Source organism: Arachis duranensis, chromosome 6 (genome assembly GCF_000817695.3).
Source record: "Arachis duranensis cultivar V14167 chromosome 6, aradu.V14167.gnm2.J7QH, whole genome shotgun sequence".
In the NCBI taxonomy this organism is placed as follows: Eukaryota; Viridiplantae; Streptophyta; class Magnoliopsida; order Fabales; family Fabaceae; genus Arachis; species Arachis duranensis.
The window spans coordinates 41,296,820-41,310,775 of NC_029777.3; the positions used below are offsets into that span (position 1 = coordinate 41,296,820).

Below are 13,956 nucleotides of genomic sequence, written 5' to 3' on the forward strand. Positions count from 1 at the left end.
TCTTAGATCATTGGGAGGCTGGCCATTCGGCCATGCCTAGACCTTGAATAGAAGAACAATAGTAATTGCATTAATACTCGAGGTACAGCAGAGCTCCACACCTTAATCTATGGTGTGTAGAAACTCCACCGTTGAAAATACATAAGCATAAGGTCTAGGCATGGCCGAATAGCCAGCCTCCCAATGATCTAAGAACTAGATGTCCAAAGATGATCAAAGGATCTCAAAACAATCCAAAGATCTCTAATACAATAGTCAAATGTCCTACTTATAGAAAAACTAGTAGCCTAAGGTGTACAGAAATAAGTAAATGACATAAAAATCCACTTCCGGGCCCACTTGGTGTGGGATTCCTGAGGGTGACTTTGAACGCCGGTTTGGGCCATCAAATCTTGGGCAAAGTATGGACTATCATATATTGCTGGAAAGCCCAGGATGTCTACTTTCCAACGCCGTTGAGAGAGCGCCAATTGGGCTTCTGTAGCTCCAGAAAATCCACTTCGAGTGCAGGGAGGTCAGAATCCAACAGCATCTGCAGTCCTTTTTGGTCTCTGAATCAGATTTTTGCTCAGGTCCCTCAATTTCAGCCAGAAAATACCTGAAATCACAGAAAAACACACAAACTCATAGTAAAGTCCAAAAAAGTGAATTTTAACTAAAAACTAATAAAAATATACTAAAAACTAACTATATCATACCAAAAACATACTAAAAACAATGCCAAAAAGTGTATAAATTATCCGCTCATCAGCACCCTCCTCAACATCAATTTCAAGCTTCTTGGAAGAGTGCTCCATGGTGCTACATTCCCTTGGACTTTCATCATTTCCTAAATTTTCAACTACTTCGATTCCTTTTTCTCCACCAGATTTTCCAATTTCTCCTTCATGCTTTGCTCTTCTTTTGACTTTTCACATGTGGTCACGAAAGTACCTTGAGTATTCAAACATTGGTGGGCTAAAGTATGCACCAACTTGGTCAAATTGGTCACAAATTCAAGTGTATCCCGCTTCATGGCTTCTTGTCCTTGGAGTAACAAAGTGAAAGGATCGTCTATTGGGGCTTGGGGTGAGTAGGAACGCTCATTATTTTGGAGAGAGAGTTCAAGGTAGGAAGGTGGTTCTTCTTGGTAAGGGTATGGAGATGGTGAGTATTGAGGTGGTTCTTGGTAATAGGATTGTGGTGGTTCTATAGGTTCTTGCTCATAAAGGTCATAAGAATATGGTATGGATGAGTGGTCATATGGTGGATATGGATCATAGGAAGCTTCTTGGTATGGAGGCGCTTGTGAGTATGGTTAAGGTTCATGTTGAGGATAAGAGTCATAGGCATATGATGGTGGTGATTGATTGTCACAAAAATATTTACCATAGCCGTTGAATTGACATGCATTAGGATGGTGATTACACCTATGAGTGTCCGGAGGTTGTTGCCAATAGGAGTGATCAATTCCTTGAGGCTCCTCCATCTTTGTTGGTTCCATCCATAATGAGTGTCATCATTGAAGTGCACATTTCCTACAACACAATTAGGACCAAACTCATAGCCAAAATGAGAATTCATAGTGGAAAAACAAAAATAAAACTAACAAAATCTAGTAAACAAGCAAAAGACAAACTATTTACACTATTCATATATGTAGAATAACCAATAACATAACACCATTGCAAATCCCCGGCAACGGTGCCATTTTGATGAATGGATTTTTAACTGTTTAGAATTTCACTAATGAAATCTCGTTGTAAAGTATAGTCTCTAAACCAACAATAATCCTTTCATACAAAAATTTGTTTGTCACAAGTACAAACCCCTAAAATCTATAAACCGAAGTATTTGAACCTCGGGTCGTCTCTCAAAGGACTTGTAGGGTAGTGTTCTTGTTATTGGTTATGGATTTATTTATTTTGGGGTTTTGAATGAGAAAAAATGAATAGTAAATGGTAATGAAATTCTATTAACAAAATGGTCTTGGCAAGGTTTGGTTGTCAAGAATCTTCATCATTATCACTAGCCACAAATATGGTAGTTGCAAGGATTAATCCCACTTAGTCATCCTTTAATCAAATAACAAAGGAAAGTCAAGTGAGCTATATCAATCCAAGTCCATAAATCCTAACTTTTCACTAATTGGATTAATGAAGGCTAGAGTCAATGGCTATCAACTATCAATCAATTGGACACTAGTAACTCAAGAAATCCTAAGTTACCTTCTCAAGCCAAGAACATAAAATTCTATTCTAACATTCTCCCAAGCATTTAATCAAACACTTGGAAGGTACAAAAGAAAAGTATAGTAAATCACAACAAGAATGAATTCTAACAACAATTGAATGCAAAGAATTAACAACAACAATTAAGGAAATCACAATTATCATGAATTACCTCAATATTGCATTATTGAAAGAAAACAAAGGGAACAAGGGTATCTCAATTACGAAACCTAGAAACAAAATAAGAGAAATTACAACAAGAGAATAAGGATAGAAAGAAGAACCAAAGTGTAGCAATCACCAATTGGAGGTAGAAGTAGAAGGAGACTTGAATTAAACCTAGAACTATAAGATCCTAATCTAACCCTAATTCCTAATCCTAGAGAGAAGTGAGAGCTTCTCTCTCTAAAACTACTTCTAAAACTAAACTATGACTAATGATCAAAAGTATGTAAAAGTATCTAAAGTATATTGATTCCCCTTCAATCCTTGGCTTAAATAGCATCAGAAATGAGTTGGATTGGGCCCACAAGGCTTTAGAATTCGCTGGCCACGTATTGGTTTAAGTGGACCATATGGCAGCAACGATGCGTGCGTGTACAGTGCGCGTGAGCATCACCATACATGTAGAAACTATGGCAAATCTTATATCATTTCGAAGCCCCAGATGTTAGCTTTTCAACCCAACTAGAACTGCGTTATTTGGACCTCTGTAGCTCACGTTGTGGCCGATTAAGTGCAAAGAGGTCGGCTTGACAGCTTTTGCGATTCCTACATTTCTTCATGAGTTCTCCATTTTTACATGCTTTTCCTTCATTCCCTTGATCCAATCTTTGCCTCCTAAATCTGAAATCACTTAAGAAACATATCAAGGCACCTAATGGAATCAAGGTGAATTAAATTTAGCTATTTTAAGACCTAAAAAGCATGTTTTTCACTCTTAAGCACAATTAAGGGAGAAGTTATAAAACCATGCTATTTCATTGAATAAATGTGGGTAAAAGGTGATAAAATCCCCAAAAATCAATACAAGATAAACCCTACAAATGGGGTTTATCAGTGGGCGTTAGCACATTGATTTGAAGCTTTTTCATGAGGGATAGAGGCATTTAGTTGATGCTTGCTCCCAGGTAACAGAGTCCCTTATCAATCATGGTTTTTCCTATAGCACAGGGTATGTGAAACTCCCTGGGTCCTTCTTTTTTGTAGATGGCTCTATTTGAATGAGAGCACTGCACTCCCTATTCATCACTATTGTTTGCCCACCCTTCAATGAACGCTTTTTGGTCAGCAGCTCCTTTATGTACTTGATGTATGAGGGCATCTGTTGAAGAGCCTTAATGAATGGTATGTTTACATGAAAGGATGCAAACATATCGAGGAACCTTGAATATACTCTCCTTGCTACACCACCCTTGAGCCTTTGGGGAAAAGGTGCATATGGGTTCAGAGTCTCCTCTTTCTTTAGCTCCTCCCTGTGTGTGGGATGGGGTGCTTGATTTCTCTCTTCATGCTTTTCCTTTGGATTGTCTTGGAAGTATTCTGTTTGTGTGTTTACTTCTTCCACACTCCTCTCATCACTTATAGTGATCATCTTGCATTCTTCCCATCTTACTTTCTTTGTTTCTCCTCTTGGGTTCTTCTCTGTGTCACTTGGGAAACTATCAGTAGGTTTGGGAAACTATTGAGATAGATATCCCACTTGGGACTCCAGCCTCTTGATGGTGTCTCCCTGGTTTTTGATATTGGCTCGCACTTCGTCCTTGAACGCTCGGTTGTCTTGGACTTCCTTACACATACCTTCAAGTAGAGTCTCAATTCCGGAGAGTCTATCTTCGATTGGTGATGGTGGATTGAGGTTAGGAGGTTGAGAGTGGTCATGTTGGTTTTGATATGGATGTTGAGAAGGGTGATTAGGTGGGTGTTGATATGATCTTGATGAGCGGATAATTTATACGCTTTTTGGCATTGTTTTTAGTATGTTTTTAGTATTTTTTAGTTAGTTTTTATTATATTTTTATTAGTTTTTAGTTAAAATTCACTTTTCTGGACTTTACTATGAGTTTGTGTGTTTTTCTGTGATTTCAGGTATTTTCTGGCTGAAATTGAGGGACTTGAGAAAAAATCTGATTCTGGAGCTATAGAAGCCCAATTGGCGCGCTCTCAACTGTGTTGGAAAGTAGACATCCTGGGCTTTCCAGCAATGTATAATAGTCCATACTTTGCCGGAGATTTGATGGCCCAAACTGGCGTTCCAAATCAGCTCAAAACTGCCCGGTGTTAAACGCTGGAACTGGCACAAGAATCGGAGTTAAACGCCCAAACTGGCACAAAAGCTGGCGTTTAACTCCAAGAAAAGTCTCTACACATGAAAGCTTCAATGCTCAGCCCAAGCACACACCAAGTGGGCCCGGAAGTGGATTTTCATGTCATTTACTCATTTCTGTAAACCCTAGGCTACTAGTTCTCTACAAATAGGACCTTTTGCTATTGTATTGAGAGTCTTTCGATCTTTAGATCTTTTGATCATGTTTTTATGATTGAACCCTCTTTGGGAGGCTGGCCATTCGGCCATGCCTAGACCTTGTTCTTATGTATTTTCAACGGTGGAGTTTCTACGCACCATAGATTAAGGTGTGGAGCTCTGCTGTACCTCGAGTATTAATTTAATTACTATTGTTCTTCTATTCAATTCAGCTTATTCTTGTTCTAAGATATTCATTCGCACCTAAAAACTTGATGAATGTGATGATTATGTGACGCTCATCATCATTCTCACTTATGAACGCGTGCCTGACAACCACCTCTATTCTACAAGCAAACAAGGCTTGAATGTATATCTCTTAGATCCCTTAATCGGAATCTTCGTGGTATAAGCTAGAATTGATGGCGGCATTCAAGAGAATCTCAACCTGATTGAGAACCGACAGATGATTAGCCGTGCTGTGATAGAGCGCGTTGAACATTTTCACTGAGAGGACGGGACTGTAGCCATTGACAACGGTGATGCCCAACATACAGCTTGCCATGGAAAGGAGTAAGAAGGATTGGATGAAGACAGTAGGAAAGCAGAGAGACGGAAGGGACAAAGCATCTCCATACGCTTATCTGAAATTCTCACCAATGAATTACATAAGTATCTCTATCTTTATCTTTATGTTTTATTCATATATCATCCATAACCATTTGAATCTGCCTGACTGAGATTTACAAGGTGACCATAGCTTGCTTCATACCAACAATCTCCGTGGGATCGACCCTTACTCGCGTAAGGTTTATTACTTGGACGACCCAGTGCACTTGCTGGTTAGTTGTGTGAAGTTGTGAAATTATGTTTAGACCATGGTATTGAGCATCAAGTTTTTAGAGCCATTACCGGGGACTGTTTGAGTTGTGAAAAGAATAAATCATAATTTCGTGCACCAGATCTCTGTGAGGGATGTTGGTGAGTTTCATTGTTGTTGGGATTGTGGTTGTAGCGTCTCTGGTCTTGGCCTTGGTCTTGTTGGTTTCCCTACCCAAAATTAGGGTGGTTTCTCCAACCAAAATTATAAGTTTTGGAGTATGGATCATGGGTCTATCTGGGTGGGTTTCCAACATAGTTGGCTTGTTCCAAGTCATCTTCCTCTCCTCTATTCACTCCTTCTTGGGCTGGTGATGAAGTGGTGATTGCTGCAACTTAGTTCTCTTCCACCTTCTTGGTAAGATCAGCTAACTGCTTGGTGATCATCTTATTTTGAGCCAACAGTGCATCCACGTGGTTCAGCTCCATCACTCATCGAGTGTTGCTCCTTTCAGAAGCATAGAAGTAGTCATTCTCAGCTACAGTCTCAGTGACATCTATGGCTTCTTCAATGGTTTTCTTCTTATATAGAGAACCCCCTGATGAATGGTCTTCGGCCTTTTTTGATTCATAAGAAAGACCTTTATAGAAAATGTTTAGTTGAACCCATTCATTGAACATGTTCGGTGGGCACCTTCTTGTTAAGTCCTTAAATCTCTCCCATGCTTCATAGAGAGTTTCACCATCTTCTTGCCTGAAGGTTTGTACCTCAGCTCTCAACCTGTTGATTCTTTGAGGAGGGTAGAATCTCGCCAAAAATTTGTTCACCACATCTTCCCAGTTTGTTAAACTCTCCTTCGAGAAAGATTCCAGCCATTTAGATGCTTTGTCCCTGAGTGAAAAAAGGAACAAAAGCAGTCTATAGACATCCGGATGAACACCATTAGACTTCACAGTGTCACATATTCTTTGGAAGATGGTTAGATGTTGATTGGAGTCTTCTTAGGCACTTCCTCCGAATGAACAGTTCTTCTGAACAAGGGTGATGAGCTGGGGTTTTAATTCAAAGTTATTGGCATGTATGGTTGGCTTTTGGATACTACTTCCACAATTTTCTAGGTTTGGATTGATGTAAGAGCCTAAAACTCTTCTCTCTTGCCCAGCATGATTCACAGGGCCTTCTCTGGCATGGTTGTGAACTTCTTCTTCATGGTTGTTTTCCAGGTTCTCCTCCATGTTTGTTTCAAAGTACTCTTCCTCTTCCTCAGCACCAACAACTCTTTTCCCTCTTGCTTCCCTCCTCAATCTAAGGAAGGTCCTTTCAGGTTCAGAATCAAAGGAAGTTGAAGCTCCGCTTCTTCTCCCTGTCATACAACTAACAAAACCCACAGCAAGAAATAAAATGAAGAGATTATTCTTGTTAGAGTGGCTGTTAGTGTGACTGGTGCAATTTATCAAACAGTTAGTGGATTAGTCAACAAAATTGTAAATAACAACAAAGAGAAAGAAAATAAAGAGGGGAGAGGGGATGAAGGAGGAAAGTAACTGAAACTGGAAGTAAATGACTAGGTAAAATAAACAAGCAAAAGAAAAATGCTCAATCTAGTGATCTTCCAACTTAATCATTGTCGATACAAAATCAATCCCCGGCAACGGCGCCATAAACTTGATGCACAAAAACTTGTCTCTCAACAAATTTTTCATTGGCAAATATACCGAATTATCGTCAAGTAAAAACTCACAACAGAGTGAGGTCGAATCCCACAGGGATTGATTGGTCAAGCAAATTTAGTTGGAAAAATGTGCTAGTTGAGCTAAACAGAAATTGAGTAGAGAATTGTACAAAATTAAATGGCGGGAAAGTAAATTGCAGAATTTTAAATGGGGAATTGGGGAGATGAGCATAAAGATAAATGGCAGAAAGTAAAGAGAATGGGTAAGATTAGAAATGGGGGATTCATTGGGCTTAGGAGATGTTGCATTCTCCGAATCAAGTTCATTCTCATCTCTTCCTCAATCAATGCATTCATTGATCTCCTTGGCAATCTTAGGTGATTGGATCCCAATTCCTTGGCAACCCAATCTCTTTAAGCTTGAACAATTGCCGAATTCCTTGATTTAATTACTCATGGGAAGAGATGAACTATGGTCACTGATTATACCACATGTATTTCCAAATCAAAGTGTTGGGAGGATTACATGTCACGATATCCGTCCAAACCCCAATTCGGTCCAACATGAGAAAGCATTTCTAGCATGATCTCTTCACCCATTTTCCAAGGCTCAGAGAAGATCCAATTATGGAGAGTTTCTTTTCCAAGACAACTAACCAATTGAATTAAGATCGAAGGTTTTCTAGTAAATCAAGAGAAAAGAAAGAGGAAGAACAATGAAAACTATAATTGATCCATCAAATTACAACAGAGCTCCCTAACCCAATAAAAAGGGGTTTAGTTGTTCCTAGCTCTGGAAATGGAAAATGATAGAGAATAATACATTCAAAAACAAACTAGAAAGTGCAGAAAAGTAAATATACAGAGTGTAGTTCTCCAAATTGCCAAGCTTCTCTCTAGTTCAAAACTACTCCTATATATACTACTCTTCTTGATCTTCTAGTCAGTTCTTCAAGTCTTGGATATGGGCCTTTGATCTTGAGTTGAAGCAGTTAAAATCTTCAGTGGGCTCAGCTTTGCTTGCAGAAAAAGTGTGAGTTAGGCATGGGTGGACGTTAGTTAGGACGTTAGGGGTGTTAACGTTAAGTGAAAATGTGGGTTCGAGAACGTTAGTGACGATCACTTTTTTCACTAACGTTCCAAGCCAAAGTGATCCACGTTAACTTCAACGTTAGTGGCACTAACGTGACCACTAACGTTGCCTCTTGGTCCTTCGCAAATGTTATTGGCATTCACCTTTTTCAATAACGTTACCACTTGGTCCTTTGCAAACGTTATTGGCATTCACATTTTCCAATAACGTTGCTCCTTGCCTCTTTTCCCCACGTTAGTGATCCACGTTAGTATAACTAACGTGGCCCTTTACATGGGCATGCCTAATCTTCGAGAGCGTTAGTGACATTTACCTTTGTCACTAACGCTCCAAGCGCCCTTCCTTCCCACGTTAGTGCCTCATGTTGATTGAATTAACGTGACCACTAACGTGGTGGTGATTGCCATCTCCAACGTTAGTGACAAAGGTGAGTGTCACTAACATTGGCCTATCATGCTTACTCCACATTACTCTTCACGTTAGTGGTCTTAATGTGACCACTAACATGGGCTCTATTGGCTTAGTCCAACGTTAGTGACAAAGGTGAGTGTCACTAACGTTGGTGATTGCTTTCTCCTCCCATGTTAGAGTTCATGTTAATTGGATTAACGTGACTCTTAACGTGGCTAAATATGCCTTTTTGGAACGTTAGTGATATTCACTTTTATCACTAACGTTGGAGCTCTCCTTCTCCTCTACGTTAGCTACCACGTTAATGTAATTAACGTGGCAACTAACGTGGGCTATGATGGCTTCGAAGGCGTTATTATCGATCACTTTTTCCATTAACGCTACAAGCTTATTACCATTCCACGTTAGTGGTCACGTTAATCAGATTAACGTGGCTACTAACATGGCTCTTCCTTGCTTCCTTTGTCCTCAAATCAAGCAATTAAAGTGCATCAAAGCTCTGTTCCAAGGCATGAGATCATGCATTATTTACATGCTTATCATTAAATTCCTGCATAATTCTCATGAAACCATGTAAAGTTCACAATGTTTGCTTGAATCAAGGTATAAGTGTATTTTTGTCCAAAACTTGCTTATTTACTAAGAAAATGCATGAAACTACCCTAAAACAGTAAAGAAAAGGTCAGTGAAACTCGCCAAGATGCCCTGGCATCAAAAGGTCTTACAAGGATAACAAAGTCATCCTCATCCTCTCCTATGTTTAAGACTATGAAGTTTGCGGGATGTAGGGGTTTTCAACTTTCACCAAGACATCCTCTACTAAGCCATATGGCTTCTTCATTGTCTTGTTTGCCATCTCAAATGAGATATTTGCAGCTTGTACCTTAAGGATGCCCAACTTCTCCATTACAGAGAGTGGCATGAGGTTTATACTTGAACCTAGGTCACATAGAGCCTTATCAAAGGTCATGGAGCCTATGGTGCAAGGAATTGAAAAGCATCCAGGATCTGGAAACTTCTGAGGTAGCCTGATGAGGGGATATTTTAGACGCTTTTTGACATCATTTTCATATAATTTTTAGTAATTTTTATTTAGTTTTTATTAAGTTTTATAGGTTTTAGTGTTAAATTCACACCTTTGGATTCTATTATGAGTTTTTGTGTTTTTGGGCAATTCCAGGTAATTTCTGGCTGAAATTGAGTAGCTGGAGCAGAAGTCTGATTCAGAGACAGAAAAAGCACTGCAGATGCTGTTTGAATCAGACCTGCTTGCATTCGGAAGAGTTTTTCTAGAGCTATAGAAGTCCAAATCGAGGTCTCTCAATGACAATGGAAAGCTAACTTCCAGAGCTTTCTAGCAATATATAATAGTCTAAAATTGGCATCCAACGCCAGCTTCCTGCTCCCTTCCATGCGTCCATCTCCCAAAGAGTAGAGCCCAGCGTCCAAAGGCCCAAAGAGGACCCGCTAGCTGGCGTTCCATGCCCAAGAGACCTCAATACACGTGGATCTCATCAAGCTCAGCCCAAACACTCACCAAGTGGGCCTCAGAAGTGGATTTTAGCACTAAAGAGACTGTTTTACCCTTACTAGTCATTTGTTTAGTATTTAGGTAGCGTTTGGTGGAGAGACAGAGACAGAACGACTGAGACTGAGAGACAGAGACTAAGAGACAGGGATTGAAACAAATATCAGTATTCTGTTTGGTGCAAAATGGGAGACAGAAATTGAAACAAGAATGGAACTCTAATTTAATTTGCACAAAGGGTAAAATTGGAATTAATTGATTGAAATGAAAGTATTTTAGGTATAAAATATTATTAAAGTTTCAGTCTCTATCTCTAAAAATTTCAGTCCCCTGTGTCCTTACTTTTTGGAGGTACTGAAATACTGAAATTTTGGAGACAGAGACAGAAATTTTAGTACCAGTCTCTGAACTAACAAACACGATACTGAGTCTCAGTCTCTCAGTTTCTGTCTCAGTACCTGAAAACAAACGCTACCTAAGGGTTTATGTTTATGTAATTCGGAGTTCTTTGGACTTTTCATCACCTTCCTCCACTTCTTGGAGGGAAGTCTGCCATTATTTCGTTTTTCTCTATTTTTTTACTTTCAGTTTGAGTCTGTAAACCTCCTAGGTTGAGGGGAGGAGCCCTGGTGTGTCCTATGAATTAATAAAAGTATCATTGTTTCTTCTTCGATCTGTCTTTGATCTATCTCTAAGATGTATATCCCGATCTTCATCGTGATGAACAGGAGGATCTGACAAATTGGCTCTATTCATCACATTAAGACGAATGTGCCTGATAAACACATGCGTCTACTTAAGTTCGTGTGAGTACCTGGAAGAAAAGCACGAGCCAACAGCTATGGTTATACATCTCTCAGATGGTTAATCCACGATTTCGTTGGGGTCTTCTCGAGACACCAGTTCAGCCAATCTCCGGGGAGATTAGTGTCTCCGTGCGATAGGCTAGAATCCAAAGAAGAAGCGTTCTGTGATCCAGAAGATTTGACCTTGTCTGTGGCATTTTGAGTAGGATCGCCAAGACAATGGACTGCTATGCGCTCCACCCTTCGTCAGATTGAGTAGCCACGGCCAATCGCCATGGCTGTGTTCAAACTGAAGGATCGTCTTGCTCGCTAGATCAAGTAATTTTTATTTTTTGGGTCTTTTAATTTTTTGTTTTCTTCTTCAAATTTTTTGAAAAATTAAAATGTTTTTTTTTTCAAAAATATTTTCTTTTCTTTGTTTAATTTGTGTTCTTTTTTTAGTCTTGTGATCGTGTTGAGTCTTTTATTTTATTTTTCCTTTCTATTTTTTTGAAAATCCTAAAAATGTTTTTCAAAGATTTTAAATTTCTAACTTAGTTGGTTACAGCGTTGGCTTATGTTCTTGGTAACTACTGCTCCTTTGAGTCTTTCTTTCTAAATTTTTTTCAAAAATAATTTTCTTTGTCTAAAATCTTATTTTAATTTTTATGTTTGGTGTTTTCTTGTTTATTTTCTTGTGTTTTTCGAAAATGTTAAGTTTGGTGTCCTTTTTTATGTTCTTGAGTTCTTTGAGCCTTTAAATTTTGTTCTTTGTGTTCTTGTGTTTATTCAAAGTGTTCTTGAGTCATTTATCTATTTAGATCTTAAAATTTTTAAGTTTGGTGTCCCCTTGTGTTTCCCTCCAAATTTTCGAAAAACAAGGGTGCTAGATCTAAAAATTTTAAGTCTTCTGCCTTTTGTGTGTTTTTCTCTTTCATAAAAAAATACAAAAATAAAAAATATCTTTTCTAACTATTTTTTATCTAAATTTTCGAAAATTACCTAAAAAAATTCAGATTTCAATTTTAAAATTTTATCTTATCATATCTTAGTTGTCATGTTTTCAAAAATCAAAATTTTCAAAAATAAAAATCATATCTTTTTTCAAAAAATCTTATCTTTTTCAAATCTTATCATATCTTCTTCAAAATTTAAGAATCTTATCTTATCTTTTTCAAAATTCAAATTTTTTAATCAAATCTTTTTCAGAATTAAATTTCAAAATCTTATCTTTTTAAAATATTTTTCAAATCTTTTTAGTTTCTTATCTTATCTTTTCAAACCTCCAATTTTAAAATTCAATCCTTTTCAAATCTTTTTAATTTTCTATCTTATCTTTTTCTAATTTTAAATTTTAATTTCAAATCTTTTCTTATCTTATCTTTTATTTTCATTTTTATTTTTATTTTTATCTTTTCTTAATTGATATCTAATCTTCTCTCTCATCTTTTTCAAATCCTCCTAACTAACTTTTTCCTTTCAAATTTTCAAAAATATCTCTCTCTTTCTCTCTCTTCTTTTTTAAAACCACCTAACTAACTCCCTCTTCTTAATTTTCTAAAACTATTTCTCTTCTTCTCTCTATTCTTTTTTAAAACTACCTAACTAGCTCTCATCTCTCTTAATTTTCAAAAATTCCTTCTTCTCTTCCCTCCTCTATTTTTGAAAATTTAACAATTAAAATTCAAATCTTTTTAAATTAATTTAACTTAATTTTTGGAAAATTAATTAATTAATAAAATAAAAAAATAAAAATATTTTAATTGTTATTTACTTTTTCTATTTATACTTTTTCTCCTCTCATCTTTATTCATTCAACTCTACTTCCTTCGACTCTTTACCTACAATTCTTTATCTTCTTTCCTTTTTTCTTCACATCTCACTTGGAGCTTCTTGCCAATTGGCACAAAAAGCTTCCTTGTGATTTATTTTTCTATCTTCTTTTATTTATGCTTATCTGCTATATCTAAGGTATTTATCTTCTACTTCTTTTATTTAATTCTATTTTTATTTTTTATCTTCTTCTTCCTTCTTCTTATTCTGACTTTAAGGAGGAGCTTCTTGCCTATTAGAAGTCTCTTTCTTTTTTTTTCTTTTTTGGCTTCTTTTTATGACCAAGAACAGAAATAAAGAACCCCTATTGACTCCTGATCCTGAACCTGAAAAGACTCTGAGGAGGTGTTTACAGCAAGCTAAAACACAACACTCCAAAAGAGACCTTTCAAAAAATTTTGAACAAGAAACAGAGGATATGGCCGAACCTCAAGAGGAACCTAGAAAGGTCCTTGGTGACTACCCTACCTCTGACTTTTATGGCATAAGCATTGCTGTACCTGCCATTGGAGCTAACAACTTGAGCTTAAGCCTCAGTTAGTCTCTTTTTCGCAACAGAACAGCAAATTCCATGGACTTCCACTGGAAGATAATCCTGAAGTCTACAAGCTTATGCTCTTTCCTTTTGCTTTAAGAAACAAAGATAAGTTCTGGTTGGATGCCCAACCTAGAGAGAGTCTTGACTCTTGGGAAAAGCTAGTTAATGCTTTCCTTGCTAAGTTCTTTCCCCCTCAAAAGATGAGCAAGATTAGAGTGGAAGTTCAAACCTTTATACAAAGAGAAGGTGAATCCCTCTATGAAGCTTGGGAAAGATACAAGCAGCTGATCAAGAGATGTCCTCTTGACATGCTCTCAGAGTGGTCCATCATAGGCATGTTCTGTAATGGCTTGTCTTAGATGTCCCAAATTTCATTGAACAGCTATGCAGGTAGATCTCTCCACTTGAAGAAAATGCCTACAAAACTGATAAACCCCATTTTTAGGGTTTATCCTGTATTGATTTTGAGGGTTTTATCAACGATTCTACACACTTTTCATATGAAAATACATGACTTTGTGTTCCTTTCCCAATTCTGCCTCATGGATGAAAACATGCTTCTTTTGCACTAAATTAGATATATTTCTAATCCTTCTCTAGTG

The 13,956-nt window shown here is 37.5% G+C and overlaps 2 non-coding genes across 2 annotated transcripts; one reads left to right on the top strand and one right to left on the bottom strand.

The window, feature by feature from the left end:
• The first annotated feature begins 6,169 nt into the window (after window positions 1-6,169).
• Window positions 6,170-6,276, top strand: LOC127740168 (small nucleolar RNA R71). The gene has a single exon (XR_008000849.1). It is a non-coding gene; the product is annotated as a small nucleolar RNA R71 (small nucleolar RNA).
• A 7,284-nt stretch (window positions 6,277-13,560) lies between these two features.
• On the bottom strand, window positions 13,561-13,667 carry LOC127739842 (small nucleolar RNA R71). The gene has a single exon (XR_008000584.1). It is a non-coding gene; the product is annotated as a small nucleolar RNA R71 (small nucleolar RNA).
• Between the last annotated feature and the right edge of the window lie 289 nt (window positions 13,668-13,956).